The sequence below is a fragment of the Lithobates pipiens genome, unplaced genomic scaffold (assembly GCF_037356315.1).
Source record: "Lithobates pipiens isolate NorthernLeopardFrog02 unplaced genomic scaffold, aLitPip1_a1.2 Scaffold_1, whole genome shotgun sequence".
In the NCBI taxonomy this organism is placed as follows: domain Eukaryota; kingdom Metazoa; phylum Chordata; class Amphibia; order Anura; family Ranidae; genus Lithobates; species Lithobates pipiens.
Genome location: NW_027507685.1, coordinates 170,897,090 through 170,923,897, shown reverse-complemented (window position 1 = coordinate 170,923,897; position 26,808 = coordinate 170,897,090). Strand labels below are relative to the sequence as shown.

Here is a 26,808-nt window from a genome sequence, read left to right as displayed (position 1 = left end):
ACTGAATAATCTCATACAGCTACTAGAAGATTTTCACGCTCTAGAGGTCCTTTAATCCCGATAGCCACCCGCTGAGTCGAATATTCATGCCCCCCCAGGTCTTTCACACTTTCATTCATGCAACAGATGCATGCGGCGGAGGGGGGGGGGGATTTTTCTATCCACTGAGAAACCTTCCTAGGGGCTACTTGCAGCAACCAGTGATCTGCAGACATTTTTCAGCAATGTCCTTATAAGGATGGACCCCTTTAAGGGAGATGGATGATAAAGGGGTGGAGAGAATAGATGATAGGGAGGGAAGGAGAGAGAGAGAGAGCGAACGAACGGGGAGAGAGCTACAGTTTGCTGGCCTGGACTGTAGGGGATGAGAATGTTTTAAATAGCATGGAATATGTTCACACAGTCACACAGCGCTGCATCACTTTAGAAGAGACGCTTTCCTCCAGAAACACCAGGCTAATGCACTACTGATCACAGACAGGTAGGTTCCCCATTTTCTCAACCATTTAAAGGGCAGCCTTCTTTTATTTTATTGGCTTGTTTTATTGATTTCTCTCGCCCGGGATCCCCCACAACACCACAACATTTTCCTTTTTTTTTTTTTTTTTAGCCTTCTTTTTATTTTTTTTATTGGCTTGTTTCATAAATATTTTCCCTTTTTATTTTATTTTATCCTTCTTTTTTTCTTTTTTTTTTATATTGGCTTGTTTTATTGATTACTCTTGCCTGGGATCCCCCACAAAAACATTTCTCCCTTTTTTTTATTTATTTTTTATTCTTTTAGCCTTCTTTTATTTTATTAGCTTGTTTTATTGATTACTCGCCCTGGGATCCCCCACAATAATATTTTCCCTTTTTTTAGCCTTTTTTCTTTTTTTTTTTTTTTTTTTTTTAGTGGCTTGTTTTATTGAATACTTGTCCGGGATCCCCCACAACAATATTTTGCCTTTTTTTTTTTTTAGATTCCTTTTTCTTATTAGCTTGTTTTATTAAATACTCACCCGGGATCCCCCACAACAATATTTTCCCCTTTTTTTTATTGTCTTGTTTTATTGATTACTCGCCCCGGGATCCCCCACAACAATATTTTCCCCCTTTTTTTATTGTCTTGTTTTATTGATTACTCGCCTCTGGATCCTCCACAACAATATTTTCCATTTTTTTTTTTTTTTTTTGATTACTCTTCCCAGGATCCTCCACAACAATATTTTCCCTTTTTTTTTTGCCTTCTTTTTCTTTTTTTATTGGCTTGTTTCATTGATTACTCGCCCTGGGATCCCCCATGACAATATTTTCTCCCCCTCTAATTTTCTCAGTGCCCAATGGCATTCTCCTCTTGATTTAATTTTTCTGGTGAGGGGTGACCCCAGAAGCCTTTTCAGGACTCATTAATGATGGATGAATATTTCTCCTTTGACAGCAGAGATGGAAAGGAAGGAATGAGTGGGGGGGGGGGGGGGGGGGGGGGGATTAGTTGGTCTGTGTCTATGGGAAGTTGTAGCAGGGTGTAGCATGCAACACTTTTTAGTTAGGAGGACAGGCTGCCCGCCTCGCTTGCTCTTCAGTGGAATTTTGGCATGCTGGGCACACAGGCTTCTGGTGCCGGCGCTGAGCCTAGAAAGTTTCTGCAGCTTTACCTCTACCTTTAATTCTTTAAATGTTGGCAGTTGATGTGACATTCAAAGCTAAAGCCCGTTCCGCTATGCCAGTGTTTCTCAACTCCAGCCCTCAAGGTGCACCAACAGGTCATGTTTTCAGGCTCTCCATTATTTTGCACAGGTGATTTGATCAGTTTCACTGTCTTAGTAATTACCACAGCTGTTTCATCTGAGGGAAATCCTGAAAACATGACCTGTTGTGGCGCCTTGAGGACTGGGGTTGAAAAACACTGCGCTATGCCTGTGGTCCAGGAGACTCACAAAGGGTTAATTTAAAGAAATATTGGCAGTTAACGTGCTATTGGAAGGTAAAGCACATTTACCCAAGGCCAGGAGACACACAAAGGGTGTTGACATGTTGTTGAAAGCTAAAGCTGATTTCACTTTACCTGTGGGCAGGAGACACACAACGAATAAATTAAGGAAATTTGGCAGTTGAGGTGCTGTTGAAGCTAAAGCCCATACTGCTTTACCTGTGGCCAGGAGACACACCAAGGGTTAATTATAAAAATGTTGGAAGTTGAGGTGCTGTTGAAAGCTAAAGCCCAATCTGCCTTACCTGTGGCCAGGAGACACACCAATGGTTAATTATAAAAATGTTGGAGGTTAAGGTGCTGTTGAAAGCTAAAGCCCATTCTGCTTTACCCAAGGCCAGGAGACACACAAATGGTTAAATAAAGAAATATTGGCAGTTGATGTGTTGTTGAAAGCTAAAGCCCATTCCGCTTTACCTGTGGCTTGGAGACACACAAAGGGTTATTTATAAAAATGTTGCCAGTTGATATGTTTTTGAAAGCTAAAGCCCATTTTTCTCTAGCTGTGACCAGGAGATACACAAAGGGTTAATTTCAGAAATGTTGCCAGTTGACGTGCTGTTTAAAGCTAAAGCCCATTATGCTTTACCTGTAACCAACAGACACACAAAGGGTTAAATACAGAAATGTTGACTGTTGACATGTTGTTGAAAGCTAAAGCTGATTTCACTTTACCTGTGGGCAGGAGAAACCCCAAGAATAAATTAAAGAAATATGGGCAGTTAAGGGACTGTTGAAAGCTAAAGCCCATTCCGCTTTACCTGTGGCCCGGAGACACACAAAGAGTTATTTTAAAATATGTTGGCAGTTGATATGTTTTTGAAAAGCTAAAGCCCATTTTTCTCTAGCTGTGGCTAGGGGATACACAAAGGATTTCATTTCAGAAATGTTGCCAGTTGACGTGCTGTTGAAAGCTAAAGCCCATTCCAGGATTTAATCTGGATGTAACTCTTTAAGGGTAAACCTTTAGGCTGATGTCAGACAGGTGATTTTGGCCAGGAGACACACCAAGGGTTAATTATAACCATGTTGGCAGTTAACATGTTTTTGAAAGCTAAAGCCCATTCTTCTTTACCTGTGGCCGGGAGACATACATAGGGTTAATTATAGCAATGATGAGAGTTGACGCGCTGTTGAAAGCTAAAGCTGATTCTGCTTTACCTGTGGCCAGGAGACACATGAAGGGTTAATTCAAGAAATGTTGGCAGTTGACGAGCTGTTGAAAGCTAAAGCTGATTCTGCTTTACCTGTGGCCAGGAGACACACAAAGGGTTAATTAAAGAAATGTTGGCAGTTGACGAGCTGTTAAAAGCTAAAGCCCATTCCAGGACTTGATCAGGATGTACCTCTTTAGAGTTGAACCTTTAGGCTGATGTCAGACGGGAGATTTTGAGGCTGAGATTAATGAGTCTTGCAAATCGCTAATGCCGGGGATGACAGCGGGTGATTGAATTGCTAGAGTGGTTGTTGATAGCGTTACCGCATTGTGATCTGCTGACAGCCACTCTCCTTTAGTGAGTTGAGCAACATTCCATAGAAACTTGCCAGGAACTTTGCCATCATCGCAAAACTCTACTGAGAAAATTGTTTTAAAAATTTAAGGGGTGCAGTTATAAAAAAAATATATAAATTGCAGAGCTATTCGTCCTGTGACACTGCATTCCCGAACCGGGAAAAACACAGCAATATGGCCACTAGATGGCGCTGCGAATCATAGTAAATAAATCGTTTTTGCCATCTAGCTTTCATCAGCTCCATCTCGTGGGCATAATGCGTTTTTTTCCCTGAATCACCTTATTCTGTGTGAGTGATTAACATTCACCCTGGAGAGAAAATAGCCCAATAACATTCGATTTTACCCCAATTTGCACAAATGAGCATGCAGTTTCACAAGATGAATAATCTTACATTATTATATATATATATATATATATATATATATATATATATATATATATATATATACACACACACTTCTAAGAGCTAGCAATCCCATAAAAAAAAAATTATTCAAAATTTTCTTAGGAAGAAAATACTAAACTAGCAGGGAATCAAAGATCGCCCTTCTGACATCAACCTAAGGAGGACTTTCAGGGTGACTTCAAATATGCTTCATTCATGGGTGTGATCTGAATGTTGGTAGCTGTTGTGTGTGTGAGCGTGTGTGTGTATTTGTATATATATATATATATATATATATATATAGATATAGAGAGATGGATATATAGTAATTAACATAAACAAATTATATATATATATATATATGTATAATATAAATAAAATAAAGATATATATATATATATATATATATATATATATATATATATATATATATATATATATATATGTAGTAATTTACATAACAGATAGATAGATAGATAGTAATTAACAATAAAGACAATATATATATATATATATATATATATATATATATATAGTAATTAACATAAAAATATATATACTAAATAAATATATATATATTCACAACATATACACTGTGCTGTGTGTATATGTATGTGTATTTATATTCATATATATAAATGTGTAAAGTTCTTACAGCCAGACATTGATGGTAATAGTGTCCATAGTTGACTTTCAGGGTGACCTCAAATATGCTCCAGTCCCATACCAGGGGTCAGTCTACACCCATGCACATGCAGTGATGTGGGTTAATAATGCACATTATTTTGTGTCTGCTTTCAAACGTATTTATACGCCTTGACCGGGATTTTTTTTTTCTTTCTAACCTGAACATCCGACATAGACCATCTATCCATTTTTGTCTGTAGGGATTTCTTGCATCAGAAAACACGACCTGCTTCAAGTACAAAAATGATCGGAATAGGCCCCTTGACTCGAAGGAAATCACTTTTATGAGCCATTTATTTTTATCTATTTACAATACAAAATTCCATAACTGGATGAAATTCAGACTGACGCAGAGGATATTTTTATGCACGCTGCATGAAAATACAAATTGTAGAACAAGTAAAAACTAGAACACTGACTTTTTCCTACGGATATTTAATTAGATGTACAGTATCTCACAAAAGTAAGTACACCCCTCACATTTTTGTAAATATTTTATTCTACCTTTTCATGTGACAACACTGAAGAAATGACACTTTGCTACAATGTAAAGTAGTGAGTGTACAGCTTGTATAACAGTGTAAATTTGCCATCCCCTCAAAATAACTCAACACACAGCCATTAATGTCTAAACTGCTGGCAACAAAAGTGAGTACACCCCTCAATGAAAATGTCCAAATTGGGCCCAAAGTGTCAATATTTTGTGTGGCCACCATTATTTGCCAGCACTGCCTGGGAAAAATCCAAGGCCTGCTGCAAATAGTGACTGCCATAGTTGCTTTATACTCTCAGCTGAATTGTCATGTTATCAAATGGCTGGCGTCAAAACTGATCACATGTGCAGCACCATGGCAATTGCAGATCCTACAGAAGCATCTTCCTTGGCTGTAAAGGACAGGAGGGTTTAATTCTGCTGTAAGGCTGATTGCAGATCAAACAGAGGCTAAGATGGCAGCTCCTTGGCTGTAAAAGATAGGAGGGCTTAGTTTCGCTTTAAATTGACCCAGTTTGGCAAATACCAGATAGAATTTATGGTTTTCTGCTTGGAATGGTTTAAAAAATGGGCAGAATATGGCAGTATTAGCAAGTGCAGCAAAGGAACCCTGATGAAGGGGAACCTGTTTGGCTCCTGAAGCGATTCTTCAGTGAAATAATATTATTGGTAAAAACCTCTCTGTCCTGTTTGTTCTCTGCTCTCATTGGATGGTATATTCAAGGATTCTCAACTGGGCATTTCCCCCTGGTTTTCCCCTGGAGGTGCCTCCATTTTGCAGACTGTTGCCGAAACAGTAATAGTGTGCCCAGTGATGGTTCGACTGTCCCATTGAAAACCTGCATCCAATTTATAATTTCGATTTAATTCAATAGCTGGTGGTGCCAATTCCTATTGAACATGCATGGAGAAAATCAGCTGGTTTCTCTCATTCATTCTGAGGGCCAAATGAAAGGAATGTAAGTATGCATGGCTAGCCTCGGTATGACCTATTTGGCAAGCTATCAGCAGCTTTCAGCTGGGCTGAGGTTGACTACAGAACATATCGGTGAGATTACTCAACAGGAGACCTATGTTAAACTAGGAAACGCTGACCTCCATAGTATTTAAAACAATATCTCAAATCTTCTGATGGACCCACCATCCCTGCTGGATTTTTTTTACTTATGATATCATGGAGAATTCGGGTAGTGTTGGGTTCCAATTCCCCCATTGAATGCTGTGGTTCCTTCCGTTGGCCCTTATGTCAGTGTAGGAACCGGTAATAAAGTAGAGCCTGGCAGAGGGCACCACTGTGTCTAGTGGGGTAATGGAACCAGGAATCCAATACACCTGGAAGTGTGGCAGATAAGAGGATTCTCCCAGCACAGTGGATGGTTGTTGCCGGCGGGTGAGTATATTATCTGAGATTTAGGGTGTGGTGGTACGCAAAGGTCCAAAGGTATTGGTCGTAGGGGACAGGCTAAAAACCACTGGGGTAACTCGGAGTGTCCACCAGAAAAAGAAATGAGGGAGGCAAGAGAGCCCTTATAGTTTAGTTAGTTAACTTCAATGAGGTAGTTAATTTCATTTTGGAGAGAGTAATGGAGGGTTATAACCCCTGTCAGTATTATTTTCTTGCCATCTGTGTTCCATGGAGGAGATTTACCTTCACTTTCTGTCCCATAGCCAAATCAGGAAGTGAAAAGAAACCCCTGCACATTAAGGGAATCCCTTGAGGACCCCCAGGTCAGCAGAACTTGTAACCTCATTGGAATATTTCCCCTATATTACTTTTCTGGGGACAACCCAAAACTTGGGATTTTCTTTTACTTTCACTTTCAATGATAATGGTAAACAAGAAAAACAGAGAGAGTGAATCTCCCTAACAGGGGCCTTTAGTTGTACTTTAACTCAGATGTTTTGTCAATGGGAAAAGAAGGAAAATAACATAGATTTGTTAAGGCTGCAGTCACTCTATGGGGCAGAGACATGTATTTTTCCATAGACGCAAGTGGAGGAAGCTCTATCTCCATGTAGGATAAGATAGGTCGCTGTCAATCCATGTAGGATAAGATAGAAAGGATGAACCACCGCTCCAAAGTAATCCTCGAGTACTGAAACTCTGTCTCCTATTGATGAGCCCCAGGTGCTGACCATTACACACACCATGAGCAAACAAGCAAGACAAAACTCTGGATAGCCGCACACTGGAAAAAGACTCAGCTATGAGTAAGCACTGATTACGGTGCGAAACGCGTCAGTTTTCCTGTACCCTGTTATCCTTTTGCTGTGGATTTTTTTATTTTGTTTTGATGTGACCCACGTTGTTTCAATTAAAGATGGGATTTCAAGTCTTTTCCCAGTGTGCGGCTATCCAAAGTTTTGTCCTGCTTGTTTGCTCATAGGATAAGATAGGTCATTCTCAATGTCAGAGGGTCCCAATCCTCAACCCAGGAACCTCATTGGTGTTCTGAGGTGGGTGGTGAGCTGAGTCAGGAAAGCTCCAAAAAGCCTGTTGGTGACCTGATCAGCAGGCACCTGTTGTACTCTATCCTAAGGAAGGGTTGGAGTCACCTGGTTAAAGGAACATCAAAATGCTTTATTTCACAAAAAAACCCTGCTTAAAAGGACAACAGAACAACATCTCATTTTAGGTTGTTTAGGTTTGTAACAGGGCTTCTTTAATATATATCAGTGGCCTCCAAAATACAGCCCGTGGGCTGGATGTGTGGCCTTTTGCTTGCATTAATCCGGATTGGGGCACCATTCCTTCCACTGACACCAACTATGGGGCATAATTCCTGCCACTGACACCCAGTGATGGAACATTATTCTTCCCACTGATCTAAATGATGGAACACTATTTCTCCCATTGATATCAACAATAGTGCATGATTCCCTCCACTGACACCAACAACAGGGAACTATTCCATCCACTCACACTATGATTGGGCACAATTAAAATTTCCTTTACTCCCACTGATCCCTAACCCAGAGGCATTGCTTACTCCCACTTGACCGTTGTATACCAGATATGATGCTTCCAGAACCCCAACCTTACCTTATACCCCATTAACTTGAATCCACACTGGTTGGAGTAAGTGTAGCAGCCTACTTTATTTTAAACAAAATAAACAAATAAATTCCAATAGGAAAAACTCTGTAATAAAATATGCACTCTCAAAAATATAAAAATATAACAATATAACTTCTGAATAGCAACCACTGTATGGCATTGGTCTGTGCAGGCAACTATTACCAAACTTCTGAAACCATAACCAACTTGACACTGCGGTCCCTCTCCGAGCGTAATAATAGGCCTCAAGCCGACAAGCAGGCTCAAAGACAAACGCTGGCCGCAGTGCCCCATAACACTTTCCGTCTAACCTCAGTTATCCGGAAACCACCATCAGGAGCCCATCCAGCGATAGTTCCTGAACCATTTTCTGCCATATCTCCTTCGCCTGCACAGACCAAAAACCCGCCACTGCATTAGGAAGTAACCCACTTATTACCGCATGCCCCTCCACACCCGAAGTGCTCGCTCAATACCATCCTGGATCCCTACAGTCCACAGATCAATGCCCACGTCATTCAAGTGAACTCCATCCTCTCTCAGGTATTTAAAAGTCTCAAACTCGAGCTCCAGGTGCCTAATGGCCAAACCCCCGTTCCGGACCATGAAGTTACTGACTGCCCTATTCACCTTCCTCCTTGCCCTATTCACCCCATCCACGGACCTGGCCATCCGCCACGTGGTGCAAGCCACCATGTCCGACCATACTATAATCGTGTTTGGGAAATCCATGCCTAGACGCCACACATCGAACTTAATATCGCGTGTAAGGTCAATCATAGTTCTATTGCCCAGGTCATTACCTCCCACATGAATTACTAGCATCTGGAGGCCTATCTCTCTGCGAAAAACAATGTACCTCCCCCACCAATCTGCCCCATAACATTCCTAGAAAACCAAACCACTTAATACAGACCTCACTCTTTGAAAAACCTCAAATCCACATCGCCCTCCCATTAAACGACTCCAAAAAGGACTGCCAAACCCTCAAGTCCTCCTTATGCGATTTTACTAATCGCACAAAATGAGTCGGGGATCTGATACCTGCCGTGTTGAAAACTCGCCCCATCTGTAAAATCCGACAGGCAAAATTGAGTTTTCCCAAAACCGATTGCAGTCTCCTCAGCTGAACTTTTCAAACCCCCAACAACTCTGTTATCTCCTGTTAACTCTGTTATCTCCAGCTTCTGGCAACCGGCATTCCATGGCCTCGGAATCAATAACAATACCCAGAAATACGATGACCGTTCGAGGTCCCTCCGTTTTTTCCAGTGCCAAAGGAATGCCAAATATTTGCGCAATATGCTGCAGCGTCGCCAGTAATATCGCAAACACCTTGGAAGCCGCCGGCCCAATGCACAGGAAATCATCGAGGTAGTGAATTATCAAATTCACTCCCGGCACATCCCTAACTACCCATTCAACGAAAGAGCTAAATTGTTCAAATACCGCACAGGATATTGAACAACCCATTGGCAAGCATTGGTCAATGTAGAACCCATCCTCCCAGTGACACCCCAACAAACGAAAACTCTCCGGGTGCACCGGCAACAACCTAAAGACCGATTCCACATCTGCCATGGCCAACAACGCCCCTTTTCCATATCTGAGCACCCAATTTACCGGCACGTCAAACAACGTGTATGACACGGAGCAAACCTCCTGATCAATCCCATCTTTCACCGACCCACCCTTTGGGAAGGAAAGGTGGTGAATAAGCTGAAACTTGTTGGGCTCCTTTTTGGGCACTATGCCCAACGGAGAGACCACCAAGTTGTCCCAAGGAGGCGAAGGGAAAGGGCCATTTATCCTACCCAATGCAACCTCCTTCCGCAGCTTCTCAGAAACCACCTCCGGATGTTGCAGTGCCGACTTCAGATTAGGGGACAACGGGGGAACAACTGTCTATGAACAAGGAATCCTAAATCCTTCCTTGAATCCAGACTCCAGTAGCTTCGCTGCTCCCCTGTCCGGATACCTACCGAGAAATGGCTGCATCCTTGCCACCATCACCGGAGTCCTCTCTCTTGTTGCTAATGTCCCCTGGTCGGCCCTTCCCTTGCTTAAAGCGTCTGGATGCGGATGAGATCCGCCGCATCCCGTACACTCGTGCTTGAATCTGCAACCGCTGCCAAACTTACATGTTCTGGAGTTGTACTGCCAACGCACCCCTATTTTGTTTCCAGCCGGTTGACCTGGGGCCGAAGGTCCACCGGCCCTCCCTGAAAAAACTGACCCGTGCCCTCACTGTCGTCATCAAACGCATCCACAAGCTGATGTCCTTGTGGTCCCATCTCAATTCGGGCCGCACTGCTCTCCGCTGTCGGAACTGCTCATTGTAGCATAGCCACGCAGTTCCTCCATATACCCGGCATGCCTCACCAATTGAATCCTGCTAACAAAACAACACCGAACAATGTTCGGAGTGTTTCTCCCCTATGACGCTGGCCATAATGGCAAACGCTTGTAACCAATTCGCAAACATCCTGGGAATTAATCAGTATCTCCGTTTCTCTTCATCCTCCTTTTTTGAATCGTCAGGCCTCACCCAGGTTGAACTTCTACAGCGGCAACAAAGAGAATATCTCCACATACTCACCCTTCCAAAGTTTCTCCTTGACCTCCTGTCAGATGAGCCTCCAATGGTCCCTCGTAACATATTACTTCACATCTTGCCGTGTCCGTCAACCTTGTAATGTCCTGCCTACCACCTTTTTCGCAAGTTGCTGCGACCTTTTCGCCCGCCTGTGCCACACTTTTTTCTCTCAGCACTTCATCCACAACCGTCCCCCCCACCAAGGGTTCAGTAACCGGCTGTGCCGCCGAAGTGCCCGACCCTACCGTACCTCCTACCGGGGGTAACCATGCCGCCCCCGGCCCCACTGGCGCCTTCTCCCCCATTTCGAACCGGCTCACCAGTTCCTTCAACCCAGCCAAAAAACCTTGTAGTCCTGTGGAAACCCCCGCAACCCCCCCGCCCCCGGAATCTGACTGAGTCCCCCCCTTGAGCCCCCCGCTCCATGTTACCTGATGCATACATCCCTGGTAAAATAGCAGGTGACTTACTGGGCTACACAGGTGATGCCCCATCAGCTGACTGCCTGTTCGTTCCTGATGCCACCCTGCCGATTGGGAGGGCCGCCTTGTCCGCCCCTTCTGATTCCTCTACGGCTCTCTGCTCCCGCTCCTCATCCTTCGATGACAAAGACCCGCCAGACCGCTCTCCTGGCTGCCGCAGCGCTTGCTGCGATTCGCCTCTGCCTGCGTTCCGCATGTCCTCCCTCTGATTTCTGTGCGGCTTTGCCATGACCGGCGTAAGGCGCCGCGGTTCCATAGGCTCCAGCCCTGCATGCTGTGTTCCTGGATAGCTCCCTTCCCAGTCTGTGGTGATCCCCTGCCGTAGCTGCGGCTGGCCTGGGGATAGCAGATCTCCTATTCATGCTCGTTCCCCTTCACTGCTCAGCTCCTCTCTTGGGGTGGGGCCAGCGCTCTGAAGTGGCTCCATATTGTGATCCCCTGCCATCAGTAAAGCAGGCCTGGGGACATCAGCTCTCCCTCTCCTGATAGCTGCATGCTTCTCCATTCTGGGGGCGGGGCCTGTGCTCGCCGAAGCTTCTCTCCTGCCTGGTCTGTGCGCCATAGGTGTCAGGCGAAAAACACTCTGGCGGCCGGGATCTGCCTGCATGTGTGCCGCTTCTAGTCCCCCCTGCACCAACCTGCTCAGGCTGTGCCATCAAGCCCCCCAAGGAATGCAAAAGCCAGTCCTTGCCCCGGACCGCCGCCTGCTCCCTCAGCTGGGTCAGAAGCCTCTCCACAGTCTCCATGCTGGAACTTTCTCCTCTGTCTTCTGTTGAACTCCCAGCATGCCCCAGGAGACTATAATAACTTTTATAACCCCTCCCCCTAGGCACCCTAGCACTTCCCCTATTCTTTCTTCTTATCCTACTGTTAACCACGTCATGTCCGCCCTGCGCTTATTGCTTTTGCTGTTAGCTTCGGGCTCTCTGACACTGAGGAATTTTCTAGTCCTACTGGCATCAGTCAGTCCATCACACCAATATTCTAAAAGACAGTAAACTGGCCCTTAGTTTGGAAAGTTTGGTGACCCCAGATATAAATCATCATGTCTTTTCGGCATCCTCCAAACTAGAAATTCATTATAACAAAAAAGGCTCAACTTCTCCTTGGACTGCATCCGGGGCTTTCCAAAAAATGTTATTTACTGAATAAAAGTACTGACTACTGAATTAGGGACAATTTAGGACTTGGCCGGCTTGCTGCATTACTTAAAAGCATCAGAGTATTTTAAACAGGAAATACTGGATGTCCCCTATTAAACGTGAAATGTTTAATAGAGGAGGGAAAAGCATAAATAGAAACAGCCTGTATATCAAGATTAATTATACTTCCCAGTCTTCAAGACACTGACTCTTATCTCCATTCTTGTAAAGCAGCAGCCACCTCTGATAGCCTACACTTGAAGGAGCAATGATAGTTTGACCCCTTTCCAACTGGTTCCCCTGCTCAGCTCCAATTGTGTGTTGTAGTAACAAAGTTGCTGGTGGGTGGAAACAAGGAAGACAATGGGTTAAAACGTGCCTAATAGTGTTGGATACCATTGGCTGCCATAGCTCTGCAAAAGAGCAAAGACTGGAGTGACCATCCACCAGATTGGTAAGTATTTGTAACCTACTGCTTTTGTTAAGCTTTTTTTTCTTCATAGCAATAGGGTCACTTTACTTGACACTGCTCCCTAATGGGCTGACCTATACCTTCCCATGCCACAGGTTTACAAAGAGCAGGTGGCGAAGCACTGGACACTGATTTTCACAGGTTCTCAAAAGATGGAAAAAGTCATTACTTGAGCCTAAAGGCTTAGTTTCGGCAGCTCACCACACAACCGGGATCCATTCGAAAAGGAGGTTCAACTGAATTGAGAAATTCAAATGTACCAGGTCAACAAAAGCTCCAAAATCTTTAAATTGTTTAGCTGCTGACAGCAAAAAATGCAAAAAAACAACCAATGCGTTTTGAAGGCCACAAACAGGGCAGTCCTGCTGAATGAAGATTTTAAAGGCCCCCTAAATGTCTTGGATGGTCTTTGTTTTTTTTGTTTTTTTGCTGTCATCAGTTGAACATTCAAAGATTTTGGACTCTCGAGAATATTGTTTGGTGCTTTCCTTGACCTGCTACATGTAGAGTTCTCAATTCAGTTAAACCTGCTCTTCTAAGGGGTAATTGGTTGTGGTGAATTGCCGAACCCAAGCCATTAGGCTCATGTAATAACTTAACCATTAGGCTCAAGTAGTATTATTATGATAAGTAATATTGTTTTGAAATCCGGTGAAAATTGGTGTCCAGCCAACCTACTATGATGGTCAAACCTACTTAATTAAGCCACCAGAACTCTCAAGAATTTTGTTCGGTGCTTTTGTTGACCTACTACATGTGGAGTGCTCTTCTAACAGGTCCCTGGTTGTGGTGAGCTGCTGAACCCAAGTCATTAAGCTTAAGTAATGACTTTATCCATCTTTAAAAACCTAGGAAAATTGGTGTTCAGACAACCGACCATGATGGCCTCCCGAAACCTAGTTACTTTATATTGTTAAAGCTACCCAGAAATAAAATCTGCATTTTGGACCTTACAGGGTTCAGTCAAACAAGATCTGTTATAAACTTTAAGGGGCCCAGTGAAGACCTTCTTGAATTTAAAGAACACTGTAGCTGAAGAACAACATATTCAACCATATCACCAACACTTTCTTATCAAACTCAGTTAGGGCAACGTTTTTAAAGGCCCAGTCTTCCCAAGGCAGGACAGTGTTTACATCTCATGGAGTTTCTTTGAAAAACTGCCCAGACTGTAGGTTAGGTCCTGACCACAGTGAGCATGGTTTATGGGCATGGTTCACAGCAGTGCGATCAGGTGATAATAAGCATGCTAAAATCAAGGTTTTCCTTAAAGTTAAACTCCAGGGCAAATATAATAGACACAAAGCTCTGTATTCATTAATACATTTGATCTGTTATCAGTTTCTTGCAGTCCCTGTACAACAGTGAAGGCATGTGGGAGAAATAAGCAGCACAAGGAGCAAATAAGTTCAGGAGCTCACAAAAAGCATGCTGATAGGAGGAGTAAGAGGAGAGAGAAGAGCGATGAAGATGTCTTCTCCTTTTACTGTCCAGTCACAGGCTGAGGGTGGGTCCAGGATGACCTGGGCTTTAATGAAAAGTTAAATGATGGCAGTCATCAGATTAAGGACATCTAGTAGAAGAGAAAAATGTAAGTTGAGATATAATTATAAATAAAAGCATTAGAACTTTGGCATTCTTAGCTAGTGATGGACGAACTTCCGACGGGACGTTTCGCGAACGCGAAACGCGAACGGACACAAACGTTCGCGAAAACGACCGTTCGCCGCGGGCTCCATTGACTTCAATGGGAGGCGAATTTCGCAAACCTTTAGGTCGAATTTGCGGCCACGGGGTAATTATTAGGGGGTAGCACGTAGTCCCACCACCTGGACAATAGCATAATACATGTATGAGGTGAATTTGGGATCGATAACTACAAGCATTTTTTTTTTATTTGGGAAATTGTTCTGACAATTCAGGACTATGGAGCTAATGAAGGCAATGGAGGAGAGGGAAGGTCAGGGACCAGGGTAGGCAAACAAGAGGGTGCAGGAGATACAGAGCACTGACAGCAGCACCGTAATACAGAGCACTGACATCAGCACCGTGACATACAGCGCTGACAGCAGCTCCGTGACATACAGCGCTGACAGCAGCTCCGTGACATACAGCGCTGACAGCAGCTCCGTGACATACAGCGCTGACAGCAGCTCCGTGACATACAGCGCTGACAGCAGCTCCGTGACATACAGCGCTGACAGCAGCACCGTGACATACAGCGCTGACAGCAGCTCCGTGACATACAGCGCTGACAGCAGCTCCGTGACATACAGCGCTGACAGCAGCTCCGTGACATACAGCGCTGACAGCAGCTCCGTGACATACAGCGCTGACAGCAGCTCCGTGACATACAGCGCTGACAGCAGCACCGTGACATACAGCGCTGACAGCAGCTCCGTGACATACAGCGCTGACAGCAGCTCCGTGACATACAGCGCTGACAGCAGCTCCGTGACATACAGCACTGACAGCAGCTCCGTGACATACAGCGCTGACAGCAGCTCCGTGACATACAGCGCTGACAGCAGCACCGTGACATACAGCGCTGACAGCAGCTCCGTGACATACAGCGCTGACAGCAGCTCCGTGACATACAGCGCTGACAGCAGCTCCGTGACATACAGCGCTGACAGCAGCTCCGTGACATACAGCGCTGACAGCAGCTCCGTGACATACAGCGCTGACAGCAGCTCCGTGACATACAGCGCTGACAGCAGCTCCGTGACATACAGCGCTGACAGCAGCTCCGTGACATACAGCGCTGACAGCAGCTCCGTGACATACAGCGCTGACAGCAGCTCCGTGACATACAGCGCTGACAGCAGCACCGTAAGCAGCCCCAGGAGGAAGTCAGCACAGCACAGGGATGGTGTGATCCCCTCATAATAAGAACCCCCAGGAGGAAGTCAGCACAGCACAGGGATGGTGGGAGCCCCTCATAATAAGAACACCCAGGAGGAAGTCAGCACAGCACAGGGATGGTGGGAACCCCTCATAATAAGCAGCCCCAGTAGAAATATGACACCGCTCAACCTCTTCAAAGAGGAGGGTAGGGGCATATAGTACGGTGTGCTTTTTTGGGTCAGGGAAGTGAGCCAAATGAATTAAGAAGGTCTGTGTGCTTGATTCCAAAAATTGTTTATAGACATATACATGGTCTACTGATCACATGTGTTGAATTCCTCCGAGATCCATGCCTCATTCATTTTTAGAAATGTGAGGTAGTTAACACTGTGGTGAGCTAGGCGAGTACGCTTATCGGTCACAATCCCCCCTGCTGCGCTGAACGTCCTTTCGGACAGGACACTGGATGAGGGGCAAGCCAACAGTTCGATTGCAAATTGGGCAAGCTCTGGCCAGAGGTCAAGCCTGCCCACCCAGTAGTCTAGGGGTTCATCACTCCTCAGAGCGTCCACATCGGCCGTTAACCCAATGTAGTCGGACACCTGACGGTCTAGGCGTTCCCTGATGCTGGATCCGGATGACACCTGTCGATGGGTCGGCTGAAAGAATGACCTCATATCCGAAGTCACCAACACATCTTCAAACCGGCCTCTTCTTGCAGGCGCTGTTGGATTGGTACCCGCAAATCCTTCTCTGGGAGTGGGAATTGCTCCTCTGCCAGCGCACGCAAAAGCAGAATGCAGCATTTCTCGAAGCAAGGCCTGGAAGTGCTGCATTCTGACAGCCCTCTGCGACGGCGGTAACATTTCCGCCATTTTGTGTTTGTACCGGGGGTCTAAGTACGTTGCCACCCAGTACTGGTCCTTGACCCTCATGCTTTTTATACGGGGGTCCCTATTAAAACACTGGAGCATGAAGGCCCCCATTTGCACTAAAGTGGAAGCGGTGTGGTGGCCTGGCTCCTGCTCATCATCCAGGATAATGTCGTCCTCTTCATTCTCCTCTCCCCATCCTCGCACAACAGGGATCCCAGAAAGGTTTAAAGCATGCTCTTCTTGCTCCTGCTCATCCGCCCCGGCACCATCCTCCTCTGACTCCTCATCAGACTCCTGTTGTTGACTTGTCTCAGATAGAGTAGCCCCCCCTGGGAATTCATCCAGCATTGCGACTTCCTCATCTTCCCGCTCCTGCTCCTCCACAGCCTGATCAATGACACGACGCAATGCACGCTCCAGAAAGAAGGCATAAGGTACCATGTCACTGATGGCGCCATGGCTGCGACTGACCAGTTTGGTGATCTCCTCAAATGGCCGCAGAAGTCTGCATGTGTCGCGCATGAGCAGCCACTGGCGCGGTGAAAAAAAACCCAGCTCCCCAGAACCGTTTCTTTCGCAGAGTTCATACAGGTAGACGTTAACTGCACGTTTCTGCTGGAGCAGCCTATCAAGCATATAGAAGGTTGAGTTCCATCGCGTCGGGCAATCGCAAATAAGACGTCTGACCGGCAGATGGTGTCGCCGCTGAATGTCAGCAAGGCGAGCCATGGCCGTGTAAGATCTTCTGAAATGGGCCGAGATTTTCCTTGCCTGCCGCAAGATGTCCTGGACCCCAGGGTATTTGACAAGGAATCGCTGCACGACCAAGTTTAAGACGTGTGCCATGCACGGCACGTGCGTGATTTTGCCCTGTTTCAATGCGCTAAGCAGATTGGCACCGTTGTCACACACCACTTTACCAACTGTCAAATTGAGCGGTGTTAGCCACTCATCTGCCTGTGAACGCAAAGCTGAAAGGAGTGCCGGGCCAGTGTGGCTCTTTGCTTCCAGGCACAACAGACGCAGCACGGCATGGCAACGTCTCACCTGGCATGTGGAATAGGTTCTGGGGAGCTTGGGCGGTGCAGTGGAAGAGACGCTAGCAGCGGAAAAGGAGGAGGCAGCTGAGGAGGAGAGGGAGGAGGATGGAGTAGGAGGAGGAGAAGAAGAGTCAGGCCTGCATGCAATCCGTGGCGGTAAAACCAAATCTACACGGGTGCCACGGGTTACATGCTTGACGGCCGTCAGAAGGTTCACCCAGTGGGCAGTAAAACTGATATACCTTCCCTGCCCGTGTTTGCTAGACCACGTGTCTGTGGTCAGATGTATCTTGGCACCGACACTGTGTGCCAGAGATACATTCACTTGCCGCTGAACATGGCCATATAGCTCTGGGATGCCCTTCTCTGAGAAATACTTCCTTCCTGGGACCTTCCATTGTGGTGTTCCAATGGCCACAAATTTGCGAAAGGCCTCCGAGTCCACCAGTTTATATGGCAGTAGTTGGCGGGCTATGAGTTCTGACAAGCCAGCCGCCAACCGTTGGGCAAGAGGGTTATCCGGCGTCATCATTTTTTTACGCTCAAACATTAGGCCCACGGAAGCCTGCCTTTTTGCAGAAAAATGTGAGCTTGGCGTGATGGAAGGTGGAGTGGAGGACAATTGTGAGGAGAGAGGAGAAGGAGAAGTAGAAGACGAGGCTGGACGGTGAGAGCCTGCAGTGTGGCTTTGTGTGTTCCGTTGCTCCCACTGGGCTCGGTGATGGCTGCTCATGTGCCTTCTTAAGGCGGTCGTCCCTAGGTGAGTATTGGGCTTACCGCGACTAACGCGTTGACTGCAAAGATTGCAGATGGCAACGCTATTGTCAGCAGCGGACACGTTAAAAAAAGCCCACACTGCGGAGCCATGTGCCGGTGTCCTGGGAGCGCCAGATGTGACCGTACATGGTCGATGACTCGCTCCTGATACATTTGCAGTCTGCTTTGTCCCTGCTGTGCAATGTAAGTCATTGCTGCTTCTCCTCCCTATCTGCTGGTCCATATCTCCCTCTGAACTCCCCTCCTCTTCCTCTCTTGTGGGCACCCACGTGACATCACTAGACACGTCATCATCAACGTCACCTTCCCCACCGCTATAAGTAGAGTAGGCAGCAACACCGGGGACCAACCTCCTCCTTGGGCTGATCTGGGTACTGGCGTCAGACTGCTGAGTAGCGCTTGTTGCTACCTCCTCTTCCTGATCCAATACCAAGAGTGGCTGCGCATCAGAAATGTCCTCTTGATATGGATCGGAAAATAATTCCAGTGACTCAAGCGGAAGGTATGTGGTGGTGGTGGTGGTGGTCGTGTTGTTGGTGGTAGTGTCTTTGGGGGTGCACATAGCAGAGAGTGAAGAAGAGGGTGCAGATCGAGAGGATGAGGAGGGTGCAGAAGAGTAAGGCTGAGCGAGCCACTCAACCAAGTCTGGTGCATCCTTTAAAGTAATTGAACGCACCTTCTGCAACTTCCCACTTTGGCTCAAGCCTGTTGCTCCTGCCCTACCCCTACCACCCCTGCGGAAGGGCCTGCCTCTTCCTCTGCATGTCATTTTTTAAATGACCCTGTGACAAAACTCTTAGTCCCTATACCGCTGAAGGACTGCTGCAGTATAGGTGAGCGGTCAGCAGTGGTGCACGTCAACCCTATCTATTGTGGACCTATAGCGGTCCTTACAGAACAGCAGACTGTACCGCACTCAAGCCTATGTACCGTAGCACCCTATACCAAGTTACCAGTCCTTATAAGAACTTTTGTGGACCAAGCAGGTTGTGTATTAGTGTTTAGCAGACTGTACGTCAGTCCCTATACCGCTGAAGGACTGCTGCAGTATAGGGCAGCGGTCAGCAGTGGTGCACGTCAACCCTATCTATTGTGGACCGATAGCGGTCCTTACAGAACAGCAGACTGTACCGCACTCAAGCCTATGTACCGTAGCACCCTATACCAAGTTACCAGTCCTTATAAGAACTTTTGTGGACCAAGCAGGTTGTGTATTAGTGTTTAGCAGACTGTACGTCAGTCCCTATACCGCTGAAGGACTGCTGCAGTATAGGGCAGCGGTCAGCAGTGGTGCACGTCAACCCTATCTATTGTGGACCGATAGCGGTCCTTACAGAACAGCAGACTGTATCGCACTCAAGCCTATGTACCGTAGCACCCTATACCAAGTTACCAGTCCTTATAAGAACTTTTGTGGAACAAGCAGGTTGTGTGTTAGTGATTAGCAGACTGTACGTCAGTCCCTATACCGCTGAAGGACTGCTGCAGTATAGGGCAGCGGTCAGCAGTGGTGCACGTCAACCCTATCTATTGTGGACCGATAGCGGTCCTTACAGAACAGCAGACTGTACCGCACTCAAGCCTATGTACCGTAGCACCCTATACCAAGTTACCAGTCCTTATAAGAACTTTTGTGGACCAAGCAGGTTGTGTATTAGTGTTTAGCAGACTGTACGTCAGTCCCTATACCGCTGAAGGACTGCTGCAGTATAGGGCAGCGGTCAGCAGTGGTGCACGTCAACCCTATCTATTGTGGACCGATAGCGGTCCTTACAGAACAGCAGACTGTACCGCACTCAAGCCTATGTACCGTAGCACCCTATACCAAGTTACCAGTCCTTATAAGAACTTTTGTGGAACAAGCAGGTTGTGTGTTAGTGATTAGCAGACTGTACGTCAGTCCCTATACCGCTGAAGGACTGCTGCAGTATAGGGCAGCGGTCAGCAGTGGTGCACGTCAACCCTATCTATTGTGGACCGATAGCGGTCCTTACAGAACAGCAGACTGTACCGCACTCAAGCCTATGTACCGTAGCACCCTATACCAAGTTACCAGTCCTTATAAGAACTTTTGTGGAACAAGCAGGTTGTGTGTTAGTGATTAGCAGACTGTACGTCAGTCCCTATACCGCTGAAGGACTGCTGCAGTATAGGGCAGCGGTCAGCAGTGGTGCACGTCAACCCTATCTATTGTGGACCGATAGCGGTCCTTACAGAACAGCAGACTGTACCGCACTCAAGCCTATGTACCGTAGCACCCTATACCAAGTTACCAGTCCTTATAAGAACTTTTGTGGACCAAGCAGGTTGTGTATTAGTGTTTAGCAGACTGTACGTCAGTCCCTATACCGCTGAAGGACTGCTGCAGTATAGGGCAGCGGTCAGCAGTGGTGCACGTCAACCCTATCTATTGTGGACCGATAGCGGTCCTTACAGAACAGCAGACTGTACCGCACTCAAGCCTATGTACCGTAGCACCCTATACCAAGTTACCAGTCCTTATAAGAACTTTTGTGGAACAAGCAGGTTGTGTGTTAGTGATTAGCAGACTGTACGTCAGTCCCTATACCGCTGAAGGACTGCTGCAGTATAGGGCAGCGGTCAGCAGTGGTGCACGTCAACCCTATCTATTGTGGACCGATAGCGGTCCTTACAGAACAGCAGACTGTACCGCACTCAAGCCTATGTACCGTAGCACCCTATACCAAGTTACCAGTCCTTATAAGAACTTTTGTGGAACAAGCAGGTTGTGTGTTAGTGATTAGCAGACTGTACGTCAGTCCCTATACCGCTGAAGGACTGCTGCAGTATAGGTGAGCGGTCAGCAGTGGTGCACGTCAACCCTATCTATTGTGGACCGATAGCGGTCCTTACAGAACAGCAGACTGTACCGCACTCAAGCCTATGTACCGTAGCACCCTATACCAAGTTACCAGTCCTTATAAGAACTTTTGTGGACCAAGCAGGTTGTGTATTAGTGTTTAGCAGACTGTACGTCAGTCCCTATACCGCTGAAGGACTGCTGCAGTATAGGGCAGCGGTCAGCAGTGGTGCACGTCAACCCTATCTATTGTGGACCGATAGCGGTCCTTACAGAACAGCAGACTGTACCGCACTCAAGCCTATGTACCGTAGCACCCTATACCAAGTTACCAGTCCTTATAAGAACTTTTGTGGAACAAGCAGGTTGTGTGTTAGTGATTAGCAGACTGTACGTCAGTCCCTATACCGCTGAAGGACTGCTGCAGTATAGGGCAGCGGTCAGCAGTGGTGCACGTCAACCCTATCTATTGTGGACCGATAGCGGTCCTTACAGAACAGCAGACTGTACCGCACTCAAGCCTATGTACCGTAGCACCCTATACCAAGTTACCAGTCCTTATAAGAACTTTTGTGGAACAAGCAGGTTGTGTGTTAGTGATTAGCAGACTGTACGTCAGTCCCTATACCGCTGAAGGACTGCTGCAGTATAGGGCAGCGGTCAGCAGTGGTGCACGTCAACCCTATCTATTGTGGACCGATAGCGGTCCTTACAGAACAGCAGACTGTACCGCACTCAAGCCTATGTACCGTAGCACCCTATACCAAGTTACCAGTCCTTATAAGAACTTTTGTGGAACAAGCAGGTTGTGTGTTAGTGATTAGCAGACTGTACGTCAGTCCCTATACCGCTGAAGGACTGCTGCAGTATAGGGCAGCGGTCAGCAGTGGTGCACGTCAACCCTATCTATTGTGGACCGATAGCGGTCCTTACAGAACAGCAGACTGTACCGCACTCAAGCCTATGTACCGTAGCACCCTATACCAAGTTACCAGTCCTTATAAGAACTTTTGTGGACCAAGCAGGTTGTGTATTAGTGTTTAGCAGACTGTACGTCAGTCCCTATACCGCTGAAGGACTGCTGCAGTATAGGGCAGCGGTCAGCAGTGGTGCACGTCAACCCTATCTATTGTGGACCGATAGCGGTCCTTACAGAACAGCAGACTGTACCGCACTCAAGCCTATGTACCGTAGCACCCTATACCAAGTTACCAGTCCTTATAAGAACTTTTGTGGAACAAGCAGGTTGTGTGTTAGTGATTAGCAGACTGTACGTCAGTCCCTATACCGCTGAAGGACTGCTGCAGTATAGGGCAGCGGTCAGCAGTGGTGCACGTCAACCCTATCTATTGTGGACCGATAGCGGTCCTTACAGAACAGCAGACTGTACCGCACTCAAGCCTATGTACCGTAGCACCCTATACCAAGTTACCAGTCCTTATAAGAACTTTTGTGGAACAAGCAGGTTGTGTGTTAGTGATTAGCAGACTGTACGTCAGTCCCTATACCGCTGAAGGACTGCTGCAGTATAGGTGAGCGGTCAGCAGTGGTGCACGTCAACCCTATCTATTGTGGACCGATAGCGGTCCTTACAGAACAGCAGACTGTACCGCACTCAAGCCTATGTACCGTAGCACCCTATACCAAGTTACCAGTCCTTATAAGAACTTTTGTGGACCAAGCAGGTTGTGTATTAGTGTTTAGCAGACTGTACGTCAGTCCCTATACCGCTGAAGGACTGCTGCAGTATAGGGCAGCGGTCAGCAGTGGTGCACGTCAACCCTATCTATTGTGGACCGATAGCGGTCCTTACAGAACAGCAGACTGTACCGCACTCAAGCCTATGTACCGTAGCACCCTATACCAAGTTACCAGTCCTTATAAGAACTTTTGTGGACCAAGCAGGTTGTGTATTAGTGTTTAGCAGACTGTACGTCAGTCCCTATACCGCTGAAGGACTGCTGCAGTATAGGGCAGCGGTCAGCAGTGGTGCACGTCAACCCTATCTATTGTGGACCGATAGCGGTCCTTACAGAACAGCAGACTGTACCGCACTCAAGCCTATGTACCGTAGCACCCTATACCAAGTTACCAGTCCTTATAAGAACTTTTGTGGAACAAGCAGGTTGTGTGTTAGTGATTAGCAGACTGTACGTCAGTCCCTATACCGCTGAAGGACTGCTGCAGTATAGGGCAGCGGTCAGCAGTGGTGCACGTCAACCCTATCTATTGTGGACCGATAGCGGTCCTTACAGAACAGCAGACTGTACCGCACTCAAGCCTATGTACCGTAGCACCCTATACCAAGTTACCAGTCCTTATAAGAACTTTTGTGGAACAAGCAGGTTGTGTGTTAGTGATTAGCAGACTGTACGTCAGTCCCTATACCGCTGAAGGACTGCTGCAGTATAGGTGAGCGGTCAGCAGTGGTGCACGTCAACCCTATCTATTGTGGACCGATAGCGGTCCTTACAGAACAGCAGACTGTACCGCACTCAAGCCTATGTACCGTAGCACCCTATACCAAGTTACCAGTCCTTATAAGAACTTTTGTGGACCAAGCAGGTTGTGTATTAGTGTTTAGCAGACTGTACGTCAGTCCCTATACCGCTGAAGGACTGCTGCAGTATAGGGCAGCGGTCAGCAGTGGTGCACGTCAACCCTATCTATTGTGGACCGATAGCGGTCCTTACAGAACAGCAGACTGTACCGCACTCAAGCCTATGTACCGTAGCACCCTATACCAAGTTACCAGTCCTTATAAGAACTTTTGTGGACCAAGCAGGTTGTGTATTAGTGTTTAGCAGACTGTACGTCAGTCCCTATACCGCTGAAGGACTGCTGCAGTATAGGGCAGCGGTCAGCAGTGGTGCACGTCAACCCTATCTATTGTGGACCGATAGCGGTCCTTACAGAACAGCAGACTGTACCGCACTCAAGCCTATGTACCGTAGCACCCTATACCAAGTTACCAGTCCTTATAAGAACTTTTGTGGAACAAGCAGGTTGTGTGTTAGTGATTAGCAGACTGTACGTCAGTCCCTATACCGCTGAAGGACTGCTGCAGTATAGGGCAGCGGTCAGCAGTGGTGCACGTCAACCCTATCTATTGTGGACCGATAGCGGTCCTTACAGAACAGCAGACTGTACCGCACTCAAGCCTATGTACCGTAGCACCCTATACCAAGTTACCAGTCCTTATAAGAACTTTTGTGGAACAAGCAGGTTGTGTGTTAGTGATTAGCAGACTGTACGTCAGTCCCTATACCGCTGAAGGACTGCTGCAGTATAGGTGAGCGGTCAGCAGTGGTGCACGTCAACCCTATCTATTGTGGACCGATAGCGGTCCTTACAGAACAGCAGACTGTACCGCACTCAAGCCTATGTACCGTAGCACCCTATACCAAGTTACCAGTCCTTATAAGAACTTTTGTGGACCAAGCAGGTTGTGTATTAGTGTTTAGCAGACTGTACGTCAGTCCCTATACCGCTGAAGGACTGCTGCAGTATAGGGCAGCGGTCAGCAGTGGTGCACGTCAACCCTATCTATTGTGGACCGATAGCGGTCCTTACAGAACAGCAGACTGTACCGCACTCAAGCCTATGTACCGTAGCACCCTATACCAAGTTACCAGTCCTTATAAGAACTTTTGTGGACCAAGCAGGTTGTGTATTAGTGTTTAGCAGACTGTACGTCAGTCCCTATACCGCTGAAGGACTGCTGCAGTATAGGGCAGCGGTCAGCAGTGGTGCACGTCAACCCTATCTATTGTGGACCGATAGCGGTCCTTACAGAACAGCAGACTGTACCGCACTCAAGCCTATGTACCGTAGCACCCTATACCAAGTTACCAGTCCTTATAAGAACTTTTGTGGAACAAGCAGGTTGTGTGTTAGTGATTAGCAGACTGTACGTCAGTCCCTATACCGCTGAAGGACTGCTGCAGTATAGGGCAGCGGTCAGCAGTGGTGCACGTCAACCCTATCTATTGTGGACCGATAGCGGTCCTTACAGAACAGCAGACTGTACCGCACTCAAGCCTATGTACCGTAGCACCCTATACCAAGTTACCAGTCCTTATAAGAACTTTTGTGGAACAAGTGAGTTGTGAATGTTTAGCAGACTGCAGCAGAAGGGCAGCAGTCAAGTATAATATCCTTTCTATATTTGGAAGAAAGAATATTATACATGTACAAGCCTATTACTGTACCACTGATACCAGTCCTGAAAAGAACCTTTGTGGAACTAATAATAACAGCAAGTCTTTAAAATTACCCTCACTGCCTGACAACACTGCTTCCTTCCTGTCCCTATACAAATTGGCAAAAAAAGAGAACGATTAGTGGTTACTGGAACAGCTCTTTTGTGGACCTTGATAGTAACAGCTAATGATGATGATGATGATGATGATGATGAAAGACTAATCTGGCTGTCCCTGTAGCATACACCGTCCTTTCCCTTTCTCTAAACTAACAAAAGACACTCAGGCTGCTGCAAGAATCAGCAGCACAGCAAACCTATCAACACCTAACACCTATACCAGTCCTGAAAAGAACTTTTGTGTACCAAATAGCTAGTGGTTTATCTCTCCCTACTCCACACAGGAACCTGTCCCTATCTTAACAGAAGAAAGAATGTAAAATGGCCACCGGATCGGGTGTATTTATAGGTTAGGGGGAATGTACAAGTGTCCATGTGCTGTCATGTCTCAATTGGCTGTCCTGTATCACATGATAAACGTGTCACCAAAGGTTAAAGTTCTTGTATACATTAAACACGTAAGTCCGCCGCGGCGAACGACGGAAAAAGGCGTTCGAACGTGCGGACCGCGAATGTCGGAAATTCGCCGCGAAACGACCGCCGGGCGAACCGTTCGGCCATCACTATTCTTAGCGTATCTGACACCCACTCTATACAACTACTCTTAAAGTTCTGACAATACATTAACTTTTAAGCCTGGTTCACACCACTGCATTTTGCTTTTTTTCAATACACATTTTTTATCCGTTGAAGTCTATGGAACCAAAAACACAACCTGCTGGTCCCTGGCCCTCTCCATAAAATGCACAGATGTGAACGTGACCCATAGGAAGCCATATTAGATGGACTGTAGTGTTTCTGCAAAACTGAAAATGCACTAAAAATCCATAGGTGTGAACCAGGCCTAAGGAAAGGTTGGACTGTGGGCAGGGCAAAGTAAAGGCGACTTGAGTCAAAATATCACACATACGATTTCATTTACTAAGCTATAAGTCTAGGTCAGTGGTTGAAGTTATTAATGCAAAAGGGTAAGTCTGGGGTACAGATCTTTGGAAATTCCATGAGAAGGTCAGCAATGGCAGCCTCTGGGGTACAGGTCTTTGGAAATTCCATGAGAAGGTCAGCAATGGTAGCCTCCATATTTTTCTTATGACGGTTTTACTGTAAACACTGCAAAATTCATAATAGCAGTACACTGATTACTAAAATTTGGAAAACAATGATCAGTAGGTTGTAAATAAATCCAAAAAAAACATACGGTAAATGTAATATATTGTAAATTTCAGTCCTTAGATGTGTTTTTTTTCTATTATATTCACCTGGTGATCCTTCCAGTAACACACTTCTGGGCTGAGAGTGACAACACACTGTATCTTTGGAGGA

At 46.4% G+C, this 26,808-nt stretch overlaps 1 protein-coding gene across 1 annotated transcript in view; it reads left to right on the top strand.

Moving 5' to 3' along the window:
* The first annotated feature begins 317 nt into the window (after positions 1-317).
* Positions 318-26,808, top strand: part of PNCK (pregnancy up-regulated nonubiquitous CaM kinase) — a 198,590-nt gene continuing 172,099 nt past the window's right edge. The window contains exon 1 of the mRNA XM_077478876.1: positions 318-481. The gene's annotated coding sequence lies outside the window, so the exon portion shown is untranslated. The remainder of the gene's footprint in view (positions 482-26,808) is intronic.